Source organism: Strix aluco, chromosome 1, assembly GCF_031877795.1.
Source record: "Strix aluco isolate bStrAlu1 chromosome 1, bStrAlu1.hap1, whole genome shotgun sequence".
In the NCBI taxonomy this organism is placed as follows: Eukaryota; Metazoa; Chordata; class Aves; order Strigiformes; family Strigidae; genus Strix; species Strix aluco.
Window position 1 is genome coordinate 40437535 of NC_133931.1, and position 16196 is coordinate 40453730.

Sequence of the window (16196 nt, forward strand, 5' to 3'; positions counted from 1 at the left end):
AAGTTTCCTCAGATGTAGATAGGATTTGAGCTTCAGGCACTCTAACCTCTTCAGGTTAAGCAACAAGACACTTACCAACTGCTGAGAGATCTGACTTTTACTGCTTTTATACATTGGTTACTTACCCTGCAGCTATCTAAGGTCAGTCAGGGTGCCAAAATCTGCCTTAGGCTTTTTCCACAGCTCAGCATTGCACAGAAACCTTTTTCACTTAAATTCTGTCAGGCTCCAAATACTGTTTCCTGAGGAATCTAATCAGTTCCCAGAAACCTTTGTGTGGTGCATAAGCTATTGCCTATCGTCAGCCAGTGTTTCGCTAGCACTTGTAAAAATAACAGCATTAGCAATAATAGCAATTTAATATAGTCCATTCAAATCTTTACAAGTGGACGCAGTAAATTTCAGAAAGATTTGTAAATCAATGCACCAAGAACAATTCATCATGACTCGTTAGCAGCATATGGAAATTTCAAGAATTTCTACTCATGAGATGCAAAACATAGTGGATCTAGACTAGCAGAATGGATGCAGAGATCTAAACAGATTAAACTGGTTAAAAACAGGAAAAGGAAAAATTTGCAATGACTCTTTTAGTCATTTGTCAAGGTGTCCCCATAATAAACTACTATTGTTCTTAAAATGTGATTCCCCTTCTTCCAGGGATTCCTGTAGCAAACAAGGTAGCAAGATCACCCCTGTTCTTCCTGGAAAAAAAACAACAGAAAAAGGTCATGTGTGTACTGAACTGAGGGCAATAAAGGAGTGTTGAGTGGAGGTAGCTTTTTAAGTGCTCTTTGTGGACAGATGTAACCCTGTGGTCTGGGGAAAAGTGTCACTATGTATGAACTGGAGTAAGAGGCTGAATGAACAGTCATCCTCTGCCTGGGAACATGCCCAGGGCAAATGTTAACATTTCAGTTAAAGCAAAAGTAGTATCTGTAGCAGCACAATAAAACATTATTATTCTCATTGTATAACTGCGTTTTGACATATCTCATTCTAATACGTCCTGACTGAGGAGTTTGCCCAGCCAGCAGCTCAGCGTATCCCAGGCAGCAAAGCTGAAGGAGACAGGAGATTTACCAGCTTAGGTGTTATTTAGAGCTATTGGAAGTCATTAGTCATCTCCACAGGGTAAGAGCAGGGGTGAGATCCTGCACCTAAACATGTCAGTGGAGGGGGACAGCAACTCTGCCTGACTCGACAAGGGCACTCAGTAGGGGTTTTCCTTGTCAAACAGAGTTGATCCCCACATTGGGGGAGGAGCCTTATGACTGAAAATGGTTATTCAGCGAGAAGCAGGCCTGGTTTCCTACTGCAATTACTGCAATACAGCTGATAGCCTCACATGAGGGATGCTCTGCCTAGCACCCAGAGAGCCAACATCATGGGGGTGATGCTTTCAAACCATATCACTTGGAAGTAGTGTTTGGAAGCAAAAATGTAGTGGAAAAACATAGACAGTAACGGCAAGATGTTCATTCACATAAGCCTGAAACACCTCCTTGAGGGGCTAGAGATGGGCATCTGAGGGAAACTCTCTGGGTCTTCACAAAACACCAGAAACCACATAAATTTAAAGCATGTAGGAGAACATAAAAAGGACATCCACTGGATGGTCACCCTGTGCAGAGGACTTGGTGTTTGTGAACGAGAAAGTGTTACGTATCATGAAGTGACTTATGCTTTCCCATGTTTTGCACTGATGATGAACACCTATCTCCTGGACACAGCCCTAGTTTCTGCACATATTGAATGCTGTATGGTTGTGTAATCCTACTCCCATACGTATGGTCCTAACTCTTATTAACCACAGTACAAACAGCAATAAAAAATTTCCTGCTTTGGAGAATGCTGCACAAGGTGAGTAATGAGTATCTGTAGCATTTTATAAACTCAAGGATTATCACACCAGATTGGAAGGCCTCTTTCCCACTAACCTTCATAATTCATGAGAAACTTTCCACAAACACCTGGATACTGCAGTTTCCCTTTTTTTCATGAATTAAGCATTTTTTTTCATTTAATTTCATGTATTAAGCATTTGTACACACTAAGAGTTTGTATTTGTAAAGGCCAAGGTTTACCCAAGTAACTGTGAGCAGCTCTAAAGATTTTCCTGTACTAGATTGGGTTAGATGTCCCTTCACTATCTTCTTGCAAGAATCTGTCTTATTGATAAATCAGTAATCCTGGATGCTGATCATGACCTGTTACATGAATGTCTAGGCATATTGGGGTTTTTTCTCAAATTTTAATTCTCAGATGCTTGCAGTCTGCCATGTTTGCTGGTGACCTTTAAATGATTTTTCTGTCTCAAATACTGAATAATCTAGAGTTACCTCTCACTTGCCATTTCTTCCTCCTTGGATTTTGTACTTTTGAAAGTGGTATTTCAAAAACTGTTCAGGATACAGACATTTATTTTAGCAATTGCTTTTCTCCTTTTTCTTCTACAATGAAGAATGTTCGTCCTTTTTTTAAGTAGCATCAGAAGTCTAGTCTTGCTTTGTCTCAGATATGCTCTCCTGACATATACTGAGCCCTGTTAAGAAGGCATGGTTTCAGATGATTTATGTTTCAGAAGAGCTTGTTGATTTGGGGATTGCTGTTATTTCCCTTGTTGTCTTTCTTCCCTGATGGCAAGTCTTGCATCTCACCTTGCTGGGGCCCAGCGAGCTGGCCACTGGGGCTGTGCACCTCACAGACTGTGAGCCAGGGGACAGTTTGATAACTACCTTGTGTTTCAACCTCACGGAGAGCTCAGACTCTCAGGCACAAGAGGTTAATTGGAACAGATGTTATTTCAGAAATTGCATGATGCCCAGAGATCACATCTTTGCCTCCCTAAGCCTTTTTGGTGGTGTTGGACTGCATGATCTCTCTTGTTTTTCTCACACTGGGCTCCTTTTCATCTTTTGAATCACTCCAAACAATGGCAATCTTTACAAATACAACAAGCCCTCCTCTTTATATCAGGCATTCTTCCCTCTAGGGATACAAGCAATCTGAGCTGAAGCAAGAAGTAATTAAGGCCATTTTTAAAAGCTGTGTGTTTCCCCCTGTATAGCCTTAACAAAAGTTGTGTCTAATTTATACTTTGGTGGTGTGTTTGTGCTCTCTGCTGGTTTTGACCTTTTCCTTTGAAAGACGCTTGTATAACTTCAAAGAGGTCTCAGATTTACTTTAAATGTCCCCAAAAGGGATGATGTAAAAACTTTTTGACTTCAGACCATTCTGCTTCTCTCGGAGTGGGAAACAAATAGAGACTTCCTCATATCTTTGAAAATCTGCTCTTTGCTGGTTTGAAAGGATGCCGCAGAAGCACCTCTGAGATTATGTGCACAATTATGTCCCAGTACTACTTCTGTTAGTGGGAATGAGAAAAAAAATGTTAAAGGTTCCCCCTCCTCCCAGTGAATCATGTCCCAGAGCTCATTATTATGAACAGCAGATAGAGAGGTAAGAGATGGAAACTAAATCTGAAATCATAAACTCATTAGCAGACATCTATGACCATCTCCCCTATGGCCATAAATGTGGGCCATCAGGTATTTCTGAATAACTGTTGAGGTCTGAAATGTCCCATAGGGAAAACAAACATTTCTTCACTGAATACTCCTTCTCAGCAGCTTCACAGTGAGATTGAAGTTATACAAAGGAGTAGGTGTAAGCAAAGGGACAGAGTTGAGAAATATTTGGGGGCCATCCCTCTTAGGATAAGACTTAAGGTGTTGGCCAAACTATCCACTACTGGTTGTAAGGTGCTATTACTGCAGTGCACGTTTTGTGTGACCTCTTTCTTACCTGTCAGTATTGATTGAGCTTTGGGTTTAATTGTTGCTGGAAAGTCGAAGCCAAGCTACAACTCGTATAGAACCAGAGGAATTTCCTCTGTCATTTGTCACAAACTTTCAGCCAATATGTGAATGCATTTTGTCACCACATCTCTTCCAGATGTTCCACAGGTGACTGCATCACATCATGGCTTATTTCCAAGCAGCTCTGAAATTTGGTGTCTGACTGGGAATGTGGGAAATCTGTAAATGTCCAAGACAAATCTCTCAAATGCAACTCATCAGGACAGAGATATCAACTGACAGTTTTTTAGCATTATTACCTTAATATAAACCCTGAATTACTCTACTGGCTTCAATGAGAGTAAGAAACAGAACTTCATAGAGCCTATTCATCTTGTGATCTGACCTTCATATTTTCTTGCAAACCTGTTGGACTTGGACAAATCCTCAGGTTTTTTGGAAACCCTAGGTCTTTTTCCAAGGATCATTTGCAGTCATCACTTGAATTAGTTTGAAGTCATGTACCTAGAAACAGAACCTAGGCATAGATAATAATGTGGCCTTCAATTAGGAGTCAGTAGACCTAAATAAACAGAAGATAGATAGAAACCACATAAAATCAGAAAAAAAAATCTTATAAAGTTTGAGTTCCTGTATCACAGATAATTTTGAAATTTTGAAATTATTTCATTTTGAAATAATGAATGTCTTACAGTTTGAAAGAATATATGTAGTCAGAATAATTACAAACCAGCTGTGCTCATAAAGTTATCTCATTGGAACCCAACTCCATAGCTTATATTTGAACAAGAGAAGGAAAACTGGATCCCATTCACAGTTTTATGTCAGAGGAACCCAGCTTCACATCACTGAATTTACCAATCAACTCCATTACTTTTTGTACCATATATGATACCAAAATGAATGCATTCCTGCACAACAGAAAAATCAAGCATCATACAGATATGACACTGCCACACGGATCACTTGAGCTTATGAAAACCTAGGTCCTTGCATCACTGAAAAACAGAGAATTAGTATGTTGCTTTGTGTCAGAGAAGTACATTGATGCAGTACAGCCAAGAAAACTTTGGAACATATTTATAAAGATTTCCCTTTGTCCAGATAACTTTGGATTAGCAAATACACTGTCAGAGGGACTGTTACAGAGAACTTTTGGAGAAGACCAACTGCACTGGGATGAGAATGCTCACAGACTGAAAGTGAAGAAAAGGGTATTCAGTATCTTGCTACTCCTAGTAATAATAGCGGTTAGGTTGGCTTCTCATAGGACTCTTCCTAATCTGTGTGACAATATTATTGATATGTGACCTATATGTCATTCCAAAACTTGAGAGAGGCTAACACCATGTCTTATTATGATGGACTACAGTTTCCAGAGTACTTTATAACTCCAGGTTTCAGAAGGACTAGCTGAGATCTACCAACAGGCAGCACTGGAGTGAGAAATAGTTGAAGCCTCTTCCAATGATGTAAATCCAACCAAGAGCCATAAACCAGGGTCACCAAAAAAGCCTCTTTAATCTCTTACTGTCACATATTCTCTCTCTTAACATTGTCTTTTTTCTTGACACTGCTCTCTCTTTGCAGTGAAAGTTACTTTCCTTTAATGTCAACATTCTAAACAAATTTATGATAACAATCCTAAATCCCTCTTGTAGGAATCTGTCATGGGTTCTTAGTAACATGCAGTATTCCTCACTTCTGTTCACCAAGATGTGTGAACAATAGTTGCAAAGTAATCTCTGGCACCAGAATAGAAAAAGAGAAAGAGAAAAAATGTTTGCAGAAAATTCCTCAAATACAGAATATTTGTATAAGCATGCATATGTATAAGATTTGCATAAGCATGCATATCTTCAAAATATATATATTTATTGTATAGGTAAGGCATCAAGATCTAGCCTTGATTAAAATCCAACAGTGAAAGGCAGATGCATTCTTATCAAAACTAGTAATGTTCAAGTTCTGCTGTTATTTTGTTGTTGCAAATTAAAAAAACAGTCCATAAATGGCAAAGTCAGTGATATTTTGGATATACAATAGAAAGAAAAGAAAAAACCCAAGTTGTTACAAATTCCTGTCCGCATTCATTGGAAATCTCTTGGAGATAAGTAAATTATAAACACTAACAAAATATCTGTGGGAACACTGAGCCTGGCAGTTGTTATTGAAAGTAGTTTGCTGTGGTGCAGGCATTATTATACCAATATTATGGCTTATACTTCTTATAAAAGGTTTTATTGTGCAAAATAGCAGATGAGGAAGAGGCTTCCTGTAGCTATTTAAAGTGAAAGTCCGGAGAGATTTTAAACGCAATCAAACAGAATACACTTACTACAAACTTTTAGAGTTAAAAGAAACTGTGTCATTAATGGTATATTTCAGGGTTGACTTTTACAGATATGGTCAATACTCAGACTAACAATGTTTTTACATACTCTGCTTCTGCTTGAGAGTTGTATCTGTGAGTTTGTTAACACTGCAAAACTCTTGCATTAGTGGATGGAAAGTAAAGCCACTTCCATGGCCTGTAGATGCTTTAGCATCTTCAGTTTTGGCAGTGTTCTTGTAAGTGATCACTTCTGTTTTGGTGTATCTTCACAAACCTCCTGCCATGGGAGATAGGTGCTATGCACAGCCCAGGACTTTACTGACACAACAACTTAGTGGACTCCAGAAGAGAATGCTGATTGCAACAGAAGTCTAAACCCCTTGAAGGGTAAATTGTTGAACACTATCTGAAAGGAACTATTGGTGATCACAGTGGATGGGTTGACCCCAACAGCCAAATGTCTCTACGTGAATGGGAAGATTGCTATGGTCACACTTGATCAAAAACATCTGCAAAACCCACAGTACCAAAATTCCATAGCTGAGCACAGCACAATAACGCTGATGCCTCCTCATGGGGTAGCTGGGTTAGCCACAAATAACTAGGATCTGATTGTTCGTGTGATTATATTAAGTCTGGAAGAGATTTCAGGAAATAATTCTGGTTTACCTGGTGCAACAATGAAAATGAAATTTTCCAGAAATAAAAACTTAGCAGAGAGAAAATCTTCCTTTCAGAATAGCACTAGAAATGGCATTTGAAATCACTTTTGAATCCCCTTGCTATCTATGATGGGGAAGCTTCACATTTGAAACAACATCTCATGTATGACGTGGGGGATAAAAAAAGTGAATGATAAGTACAGATATGAATTGGACTGAGTACTGTGGCAAAAGATGTTTTGAGTTTATGGGATGACTTTAAGTCTGCTGGTCATTCTACAGCTTCAAAAGTATTCAAAAAGTTTAACATGGCCCCAAAAAAATATAGTGCAAAAGAATTTGAGTTTTTTTGAAGACTATGTCCTGTTTGCCGTAGAGGTAGATAAAAATAAAACTAGAAAATAAAACTTGAGAGGTCATGTAGTACAAACCTTATGCCCCAGGACAGCATCAGCTTTTTCTTAGAAGACTTATTACAGAGACATTTTCTCATGAACATACTCTTCCCCTATGCTGCTATCTTTATGTCTAGAAAACTTTCTCTAGTGTTACACTGACTTTCTTTTGCTGCAGTGTCAGTGTATTACATGCCCTGTTCACTGCAGACATAGACATCAGGTTATTCTCATCTTCACTAGAGTTTTTAATGTACTGGAAGATTGTTATCATTAGCCCCTATGATTTTTTTCTTCCCTTAGGGTAAACAACCCCAGTCCTTTAAATCTTTCGCATAGGCCATGAGTTCCTATTATTATAAAGAAAGCCTTGGTGAGCTCTGGGGACATGTACCTCTCAAAAGAACCAACACATAGAAGTGTCCTCATTCCACAAACCAGAGTTGAAGACCTCAGTCACATGCAGCCTGGCCCATAGAAGGCCATGTGGTCATAGGAGCTTTCTAAAGAAAGAAACCTGGAAGTGTTGAATGGAAGGAAGGCAGCTAGAAACAGAAAGCTGAAAAAAATGTTCCTGTGTTCTGGGCCACAAAACTTCATCCTGTGCCCTATCAGCATGGCAAGATTACATGGTAGAATTAGAAAATGCCATCATCAGCTACACCCCTGGTAGAAATAATCAAGAGTGTGTAACTCAGTTAACTGTTTAGACTGAGAGAGGGTAACAATAATAAATTATTTAAGTAACATTTGTAACTAAAAAATGACATGCTTTTTATTCCTATGCTAGTCTAGCTAAGGATTTGAAATATTCATTTTTCCCCCAGTCCAGGTTTCTCACTGCCAGGCTGCATTCCCGTGATGTTAAGTGATGTGAAAGGTTTACCTTTCCTCAATATTAAACAAAATCATGAGGTAGCATTTCTTTAGTGTAATGTGTGATGGCATCTCCCTCTGGTAATGCAATTTATTATACCCACTCTACATTTTGCAGAATGATGCATGTGGCCAAGTATCTTTAATGAAAAGTGATGCCTGGAGAAATGTTTCCCCAGAATAGAGTATAAAAAGCAACTGCTGACCTCTCCCCATCTATGGTGATGCATGAATTTCTCCAACACCCAGTGAAGCATGGAGTTACATTTTCTATATGTAAAGTGAACTAGGATTTAGTGTTTTTCAGAGATCCAGTGATACTTAATATCCATTTTTCACATACAGAATGAGAAACCTGAAGACAGAGTTCCTTGATATCAGATTATCAGTGGTGCTACCATTTAATTATAGATGTTTAGGCAAGAGAGATCATTGACATGACACAAACTGTTTGATGAAGCTGAGTTTTATTGCTGGTCCCTGCAATGCCTTGCTTAAAGGCCTTTGAAGAAGCAACAGTTTTCTCAATACAAGAAGGACAGTTTTCTACACAGGAGTGGAGGTGTTCGTTCCTATATTTCTGATGTAGAAAGAATGGAATCTATCAAATCTGTACTGAACTCCAGTGCAGAATTACTGATTGATGGAGGGATTGGACTATGGAGAGTCCATCCCACTCCTGCACTTTACCTGCAGGTGTCGTGGGCCCAGCCCACCAACTTCATACTGTGATATATCCATCCTTGTTGAACTGCCCATTAATATACAAAACCAACTTCTGTCAATGTCAAGTGAAATGTAGCCTGGTATCTACCTATGTAAATCACAGCTGAAACAAATGTCCGTTTGCATACTGGTTGTCTGTGAGGGTATAAGAGGTGAATATTGCACTCCTTAGACAGACAGACCTCTTTACAACTATCTAACAAAGCAGTAAGACTCAAAGACCCAGCATTAAAACTCCTATAGAGCGATAAGAAGTTTGTCTCATTTTAGAGAGATATATTATTTGATTGTATGCTGTTTTTTTCTTCCAAGTGTGCGAAATCCTTCCACTGGAGTCTCTTATTCAACTCAGTATATGCGCTCACTAAACATGTATTTAATGAAATAGAATGAAGAATGAGAGAAAAACACCTTTTTTACCCTAATACAATATTCCTCCCTTTAACAATATATTTTCTCTTCTGTTTTTCTCCAGGACCATGTTGATCCATCTATTACAGGCAATCATTTGAGCTCTGAAGCCCTGTTGTTGACATGAGCAAACTCTGCCAGATGTTTGAACATCAGCTTCTACATGATCCTGCTTTTTCCTAAGATGAGTGAAGTTGTATCTGTCCAACTTGAGATTTAAGCCTGAAATTCTTTTATGTCAGGTACTAAGCAAGAATGAGTTTTCGCGCCTCTGTTCAAAACAGGAAGGATGCAGTTAGATAAACTTATTCTCAGAGGCTTTGTGCCAAGTAAACTTAATCTTGTGGAGTTGTGTGGTAAAGCATCTTGTTTCTAGCTACAATACGAAGAAAAGGCTCTCCTTTCTAGCAGTAAGGAATTTTTTAACTCTTAGAAGAGGAGAGAATAAATCTCTTGGCATACACTGAGGACAGGCTATGGCATTTTCTTTGATCTGAACTAATGGCTGTATCTGAATTCCTCTAAATTAAGTGATCCAACTTGGTGTATTTTTACAGAAATGATGCAATACAATTAAGCTCAAGGTCCCTTCATGGGCAGCATTGTATTAGGCAATGCTTACAGTCTAGTAAGACATAATTGTCTTGAGCTTCATCCACCTTTTTGCCTTAAAAATATCTCCAAGACTGTCTTACACCCAATTACAATTACAATAATCTGTTACTCACTATTGTTTGGGGGAACAGTAATATGTTTTATTTTCAAAGACCTTACTGATATTCTTCTTAGATTACAAAAGCAAACATTAGGTAAGTAATAGGTTGGGTCTTTTTCCTCCACAAACATAAACATGAGACAAAATTTCTTTGGTGAATCAAAGCAAAGAATCTCTCTCTGGAGGATATTTGATTTTGTTTCTCTAGAAAGGTTCCCAACCTCAGTATCATTTATCACTGCATCATTGTACTCAGTATATGGAGACAACATCAAGGTTATTCAAAATGGTTTGTGTGTTTAGTGTTTGTGCAGGGTTGTTACAGCAGCTTTTTGTCTATGTAAGGCTATCAGCTGCACATTCCATTACATTTACTTTGCAGTGCAATAAAGTAGATTTTCCTGTCCTCCAGTGCTTTCCTGGCTTCCAATCAGAATTCTTATACTAAAGGTAATGTAGCAGGTTTATCCTGATCATAAAGTGAATATACAGAGGGTGATTTCTGCTGCATGGAGACTATATTCATTTTATGGGAAAGATAATGCATATAATACTAATATATGAATGCAATGCAGTATCTAAAGATATATATCCTCAGGAGGCAATTTATCTGAAGGGCTGTTTTTCTGCTGTTCATTCATTTGGGGGAAGATGGTATTCCCAGACTGAAAATGAAGCAAATGAAGGGACTTCCCTGGTGCAAAGTGATGGATGATGATTTTGTTGCTACTGTCAAGAGATGCATTAGACTAGGTTTCTCATTCTGAAAATGCTAGATGAAAAGGGATTAATTTCATGACCATTTGGGAGACTGAATTTCCATTCTTAATTATAAAATGATGCCCTATTATAATTTTCTCTGAGGTACCTTGATGATTGAAGCTGAGTTACTTGACTCAGGGACACAAAGAGGTTCCAGAAGGCCCAAAGGTAAAACTTGAGGCACACGATTTATATAGCAGGATGTACCATACTATGAAAATCCAAGCTCCTTTCACAACAAAAACCCAAGGCAGACTGCTATCCTGGCCCTCCGCCTCCCTGCCTGTCCTGTTAAGAATGGATTTTTGTGAAACAGCTGCATGTTGGGAATTGGAAAGCAAGTACCATGATCCAAAAATATAATCCACCTGAGAAACTGTGGAATAAAACTTCCCAAGTCTTTCCTCGATGTGTGACCCTATATTTTTCCAAGACTGACATGTGTTTTTATATGAAATATTTTATATACAGCATCACTAATTTTTCTACCCAAGACAATCAGTTTGCACTGTTAATCTGTTAACCCTTTGCTTAGAAAAGGGCTGATGCCCAGGTCGAAGTTCTCTGAAATCAGATAAGACATCCATGGTGGAATTCAACTGACTAAATACAGTATTGTTTTAGAGACACTAAGCTATCCTACATGGCCTCCAGCTGCTGCCCTAGCAGGCTGCAGACCCATGGGCCCAGTGTCATCCCTGACAGTACTCTGTGGATTTAAAATGGCATGAGACATGCCTGTCTGAACACAATTGAGCCTGGTTCTCATAAAAATAGTAATGGGTTTGAATGAGGGGTGGTGTTGAAGGGGACAAAGTTCAACTCTTTGGCATTGTCATTCCATGTCACTTGCACTGGCATCATCAGAAACATGCTCAGTTTATGTGATATTCCCTGATGAGAAGTGCTGGTGAGATCTAAGGCTGCAACTCATAAGTATGTCCTGACTGACAGCTGTTTTGTGGTTTTGAGGTTTGGGGGTTTTTTGTTAGCATTAGTTTGTGTACCAGGACTGCCTGAGTGGCAAGTGACAGTTGTGTTGTAAACTCGAGTAAATTATACTAACTTATCACAGTGAGTTTGTCTCTAATGTAATATGATGCGATGCAAGGATCAGCCAACATAACTGATGCTCAGGTCTGGATTTTCATGAAACTGATGGATATGGCTGCACTTCCCTGAGAGCCAGTGATGGATGAGGTCAGGTTTCACTAATGTTCTCTGATGCATGGTGCTACATTTCTTTAATATAATCTAATCCATGTCAAGGAGTACCCTCGACTTCATTTGATATATAAGACTGTGTTTTTCCTTTTTGGACCTAATGGGAATACACAGACACGTTTTTCAGCTGTGCAGTCACAAGTGATGTTGTACTTCTCTGTGTTCAGAGAAACTCATTCTCATGTATCACTATATATTAAGGAGTTGCAGGTTTTTTTGTACTACAGTAAAACCCAGCTACATGCATAAATAGCTTTCAGCAAAAAATGAGGTTGCTCCATCATTTATATCAGTAACACCAGCTCACAGGCAACATCTTTTGTCAGTAGGACAGTCTCATGCAGGCCTAAATAATAGAGAGAAAAGTAATCTTATTAAACATTTTACTGCACATTAGCAGTTTCTTTGGACATCCAGAAATAATCTTGTATGTTTCTTAGGTTAGAAGGAGGGACCCCTACCATTATGTAGCAGTTATTCTCTGCAGCCTTCAGTCTTATTCACCATCTGCTACTGGTAAATCTCTGTCATTTAGGATGTTTTACATTATCAAGCAAATATTGATTCTGTTTATATCACAGGAAAAAATATCATTGTGCATTACTGATCTCAGGCAAAAAGAAAACTAATGCAATAAACTGTATTACTTTTTCCTGTCTCAGACTTAAATAGCTTCTTCAAAATGCAGTTTTCTTTGTTCAATTCCTATCAGGGAATTGAGGCCTCAAACACCATTGGGCACCAGAGAAACACAGCTCCACATGTTTCTTTTCACATAAAAGAACAAGTGATGCATTTTACACACAGTGGCATTGTAACTCAGTTTCATCTGTTGTGACCCCCACTCTCTGTGTCTGCCAACAGTTATCTTGAATAATGGCATTTTTATAGGAAAATTGAGGAAAAGTGAGTAAAAATTAAGTAGTCCAAAACCATATCTATGTCTAGTTAATACCCAGGATCTTACTATTGTTAGGGTTTATTATAGATTTAGCCTATAGTAAAAGCTTTTGAATAAATTTTTGTGGTTGCAAATCCAACTGACACCTCCCTCTGCCCCTCAAGGCCTGGGTCTCATCACCATCTGATGGTGACATCTTCACACCTGTCTCAACCTTCTATGTAGTTGTGGAATCTCTGCCCCCATAGGACTTCCACCCAGACCTCTCTATGCAATGAATACTGACTACAGACTTTACACACATCTTTACATTTCTCCTGCTAGATGTCTTTCCACTGGGTGTTTTAGGTTGACCAATATTTAAAATAATATTAGACAGTCTTCCATTTCATGTTAGTCCACAAGAATCCTCTGAGTTCAAAAAGGATGCGCAAAATAGATGCCCTTATCCATTTTGCAGTTGCCTCAGGCTTGTAAGAAATTATATTTCTTTGGATGCTGATAAATTCTGTTCTCTGGGGATTCAATTGAGAGAGATGCCCATACTGTGCAATACAGTGGTTGGCAAAGTTATATGAGTTAGTCCCAGACAATCTAGTTCTGGAACAGCAAGCAATTTAGTCATGCAGATATTGCATGCTTAAATAACACTGCTGAGGGCTGGTTAACAACAAATGAGATGGAAAACACAGTTAAAATAGCTCTACTGCTTCCAGGCCCATGTTAGTATCTCTTTCCAGTGCTGCATCATGTCATGCTGGTGTGGCAGCATGTACAAATTTACCCCAGGTGTCTTTGCACAGAATTCATGCTGGGTATATGTGTGATGGTTTAGCCCCCGCCGGGGTCTGAGACCACGCGGCCACTGCCCCTCCCCCACAAAGGGAGTGAAATACAAAGGCCCAAGACTGAAATAAGGAAAGGTTTAATACAACAGTGCAATAGCAACACAACCAACAATAACAATAACAGTAATAGTGATAGCAATGAACAGAGCAAAATAGCTACCAAATACAGCAGTTTGAAGCACGATGTACAAAACCACGAGTGCACCGAGCTCCCGCCAGGAAAAATGTGACCTGCCAGGATGTGACATCCGCATGGTATCTGAATAACCCGGCTAGAGCTCCCCCCCACTGCTGGGGAAACTTAACCCTATCCTGGTTAAACCAGGACAATATGTTTCTTTCCTGTCTTCGTATGAGACACCAGTGATGATACTCATCACTGTAAAGTTACCCAATTCTATAATTATGTCTACTGGGATGAAATATAATTTCACTTGGATGTTTTTATCAATTCTTCAGAAAATTCCAGCCTCATACAGCATATACTATGGAAAACAACTGTGTCTCACACTTTATTGGAGAAACATAGATTTACATTTCTGTTTATAGTGTAAACAGAGTATGTTAGAGTAACCCAACCTCTTTGGATGTAGAAAAGGATCCACATGACTTTAACCAGAGCAGTCAATCAATTGTAGCTCTCTTCAGCCAGGAAATCACTGGTGTGATTTCACTTGCATTACCTTAAGCTGTGCATCACTATGGTTATTAATTAATTTCATAACCTCAAGTGCACACAACTCTGCTACATACCAAGGTTCTCTTAGCTGCACTGTTCTGCTTCAGAAGGGGGTGAAACAAGCTCTGTGTATGTTTCTGCATCTCACCTCCTCACATCTCACTTCTTATTGACATTTGTCATCATTTGGTCTGGAAGGAACCCAAGTTTCAGCATTGTTCTCAGGAGAAACAGGCATGATATATCACTTTACATTAGGGAAATCCAGTTTTCTGCAATAGCTTTAAATCAAGGAATTCACATAGAAAATGATTCATGAAACAGAGCTTTCCTGGAACAAACAGCTCCACGAAGGAGGGTTTTACTGATTAAGTCTGATGAATGATGTTCTGGCTTTTATATCTACAATGATCTGTGAGAGCTGGTGTTGTGAAAGAAAAAGGTGCATCAGGCTGGGCTTCTTAAGAGACAGTGATAAATGTGATTTTCTCCATATTATATGAATTGTAGAGGAAGTTTTATTGCTGTGAAAGAATTCAGGTGGGGTTTTTTTCTCATATAAAGTGCTATGTCAAGCTATATTTCTCGAATTTGAAAAGCACATACAAGGTCAGAATAAAGAAACTACCAGTATTTGCTGCTGGCTTGTCCCAGCATGTATGATGATGTTGCGTGTTGATAACGCATTTAGCAGGACATAACTCCAACTCCTTCTCGGCGTGACGGAGCAGCACGGCAAGGGCCGCGACACAGGTCCTGCCCCGGCGGCGGCAGCAGCATCCCGGCGGCGGCTGCTCCATTCTCCCGGCTGTGCTGACCTCTGCTGGTGCTTCCCCGAGGCACGACGTTTTCCCGTTCTCACTCATTTTCAAGCATCTCGCGTCATAGTAAAAGCAGCGATGCTTTTCTTTCACGAATCCGGTCAGTTTTTTCGAAAGCATTTGGTCTGTGATGCGAAGAAGCGATGAACTCAGTTTCTGTTGTTGGCGTGCTCTGAGGGGCAGAAGCACATCCTCAAGCTCAGTTCTTCTTCACTGCTCTGATCCTCAAACGTGGACTAAAAGCAAGAACTTCCCACTTTCCTTTCCCCAAAAATCCATCCTCCCATGTGCTCTGTGATACCTCAAGGCAGGGAAGCAGGGCTTGGGGTCTGCTGTGAGCCAGGCCCTCCCTCCTTACACTCACCTCCATTCTTATTCAAAGTATATTTTACTCCATTTTTAATTTTGAGAGTTATGTTTGTTGTATAATGATTTGGTCATCTGTGTCAACGGCTGTGTTATCACAGTCTCTAGACTTTTCCAGTTACTTCAGTATAACCCTTCCTATTCTTAACAGAGCGGCTTTATTCAGTTGAACAGGCCTACTGTTTCATCTGGCCTTTTCATTCATGTGATAGTTCAAATGTTCAAAAGAACAAGATTCATCCCTGCCGAATGGTTCCTCTCTGGCAAAATGTTTCAAGGCTCTGCATAGACACATTCAGTGTGTCAGACATTTTCCAGGGTCCATTTTCAGTATGATTCATGTCATTTTCGCTCCAAGTACACAAAGAACTGCCTTTCAATGTCTGAAAAACAACTCCTGATGCTTCACTGGGAATTCTGCATGTGTAAGGCTCAGATGAAGCCTGAGCAAGGGCTGCAGGTTAAACCCCAGAAGGACTTTGACATCTCTACATGGACTTAGCTTGTGAGTGCATGTTGTCCCACACCTCTCTTCTGAGTAAGGCGCCCTGACCATTTCAGGGTGTATGACTCAGTATTTTGGACACACCTCCTGTAGATGCCTGCTATAAAACCAAATTCGATTCCTTTCTCCACTTGGGAAACTGAAATCCT